The following is a 3,179-nucleotide window of genomic DNA, read 5'->3' as shown; positions in this document are numbered from 1 at the left end:
TGCAAACAGACATACAGCTCTAGTTTTTTTTTTCTTCCTCTTCTTCCTCTTCTTCTTCTTCTCCAAAAAGCCCATTCAATTTGTACACGTTTTTTCTCTACACGACTTTAGTGCTTTTGCAACTTCGGATTTTCATCAAACTTATACCAATGAAGGACCCTTATGCAAGGATGATCCTAGAACAATGACGTCATGATGACGTCATCGACTAATTTATTGTATATTTTTGAATATTTAATTTTTCCCATAGACTTTGTACACAGAATTTTTTTTTGAAATGTCGATATACGAAGGGCATTTTCGACTCTTTGCGAGTAATTCATTTGCACCATTCTTTGTCCAAGCAAAGACCCTAATTCAAACAACATTATGTAATGATGACGTCATGATGACGTTATCCTGTGTTTATTTATAGGCAATTAAATTATGACACTTTTTAATATTTAAAAATGCATAAGAAATCAACCTTACGCGTCCGCAGGATTCTGGTGCCGGCAAGTGGTAGAATAGGTTGAGGTCTTTATTTCATTCATTGTGCGTGAAATCACGTGACCCTTGCTTCCGGTCGAAAAAAGCCAAAACCATCAGACCGGAAGTTCCGTTGAAAAGACCTTTCCTTTTTCAAAAATTGCTAACAAATCAATCCATACAGATATAATATTGATTTGCCCATTAAATGATAGCGTAAACATTTGCCTCGACAGTGCCAAGTTCCGAGCTTGTGAAATTGTTCACACAGTTGACGCGGCGTCGGCAAATTATACCCTTGCGCAAGTTGCTGCAGAGAGAGTCTCATCCACATGTAAAGCAAGCATATACTGCAAGTGTGTGCGTGTATACATTGACCAGATTCGGCATCGCATGCTTCCCATACACCACACACGCACGTGGTCGTGAGGGCGCGGACCAAGCGCCACATTGTCAACTCATGAATATTAATGTCCCTTGTTAAACAACTCTAGCCCCTACAGCAAAGGTGTGTCCTGAAGATTGACATCATTTGATTGAAAATATTCCCAAGAGTCAGAATATCAAGTAATATTTCATAAAAAATGTTTCAGTTTAAAGGCAAATCACGTAATTAAAGGTGCAGTTTTTCTGCAGTGGGATTTTTAGCCCATTGACTTTGTACACGTTTTCTAACCACCATTTTGGTAACTTGGCAACCTTCAATCGTCATCAAAGTTAAAGCCAAGGAATACCTTCCTACAAAAATAATGCCAAGAGTATGACGTCATGAAATCACGTATTTAAAGTTGCAGTTTTTCTGCAGTGGGATTTTAAGCCCATTGACTTTGTACACGTTAAACAATTTTTGAAGATGATTTCTATTTTTAAAATTTAGGTAGCTACGGTATACTATATTTATTATTCCTACGCCTAATAAAACCACCTACAGCGAAAAAGCCATTTGCTCCGTGCATAAGACGGACAAAACTCTAGTTTTTCTTTCTTCTTCTTCTTCTTTTTGTCGCCTAAATCCCATAGACTTTTTACACGTTTTTTCTCAGTGCCACTTTTGACATTTATCTTTGTCATACATCATTCAAAGTTAGCATAGTCATAGTCCCTATAGCAGAGATGTGCCCCGAAGAGTGACGTCATCGTGACGTCTCGACTAATTTATTATAGATTTTTGAATATTTAATTTTTCCCATAGACTTTGTACACAAACATTTAAACAAAATTGTCGATTTTCAAAGGGCATTTTCGACTCTTTGCCAGTATTACATTTACACCACTCTTTGTCCAAGCAATGACCCTAATTCAAACAACATTGTGGAATGATGACGTCATGATGACGTCATCCTGTGCTAACTTATAGGCAATTAAATTGTGACACTTTTAATATTTAAAAATGCATAAGAAATCAACCGTACGCGTCCGCAGCATTCTGTTGCCAGCAAGTGGTAGAGTAGGTTAAGGTCTTCATTTCATTCAGTGTGCGTGCAATCACGTGACCCTTGCTTCCGGTCGAAAAAGGCCCAAACCGGAAGTGGCTTATTATTTGAAAGTGGTAATAGAAATGAACTTGCTTTCAACGGTGTTAGTCTCTTGGCCAATAGTATTCTTCAAATCATCTACCGATGACGTCATGCAATCTTCGAGCGCCCTCTAGCGACAGGTTGAAAATTAGCAAAAATGTATTTTGAATAGATGTCTGTGGCGAAGTTTGTCGGAATCGCCTACATATTGGTGTATATAATGACCTTGACCACCTTAAGACATGTGCGAAGTTTTAGGTGAATGACGTCATCAGACCGGAAGTTGTAATGAAAAGACCCTTTTTCATTTGAATATTCCTGAAAAATCAACCATGGCAGTTTTTATATTTGTTTTTACTTTAATTGTTGATTGAAGGGTAGGTCTAAAACATTTCAAAGTTTCGAGGCGATAAGCGAACTCGAACATACCGTGCGCACGCTTAAAACTTCACGTTGACAATACCTCTGCTTCAAAACATGCACAGGACAGGACGTCCACAATGTACATGTACATGCACGTACGGTGTACATAGGCACATATGTACATCGTTTGTCAGTCAGCCTGCAGCGCACGTGTTGCTGAGGTCAAATCCTGTCCACAGTGACCGTTTTAGCCGATTTTCGGCTAACTTTGACAGATTTTATGTTCATGCATGCGCATAGACAGTGACGTATTATAGCACTTTTGGCATTAATCTTTGTCAGATATCATTGAAAGTTGGCATAAGCATAGTCCCTATAGCCAAGATGTGTCCCGAAGAGTGACGTCATGGTGACGTCATCAAGTGATTTATTATGGATTTATGAATAATTAATTTTTCTCATAGACTTTGTACACAGCTTTCTCCACAAGTCTTTCCCTATACAACACTGATTTATCTTACTGAGTAGTTCTGAACTTCGGCTGAGAATTACTATGAGAAGCAAAACTCGGAAATCGTATTTTTTTACGCCTGCCATTTGATTGAAAATATTCCCAAGAGTCAGAATATCAAGTAATATTTTATAAAAACGTTTCAGTTTAAAGGCAAATCACGTATTTAAAGGTGCAGTTTTTCTGCTGTGGGATTTTTAACCCATTGACTTTGTACACGTTTTCAAGCCACCATTTTTATAACTTGGCGATCTGGAATCGTCATCAAAGTTACAGCCAAGGAAGACCCTCATACAAAAATTATACCAAGTCTATGACGT

This window comes from Patiria miniata, unplaced genomic scaffold, assembly GCF_015706575.1.
Source record: "Patiria miniata isolate m_02_andy unplaced genomic scaffold, ASM1570657v1 HiC_scaffold_29, whole genome shotgun sequence".
NCBI classification, from domain to species: Eukaryota; Metazoa; Echinodermata; class Asteroidea; order Valvatida; family Asterinidae; genus Patiria; species Patiria miniata.
Note: the sequence above shows the minus strand (reverse complement) of the source record.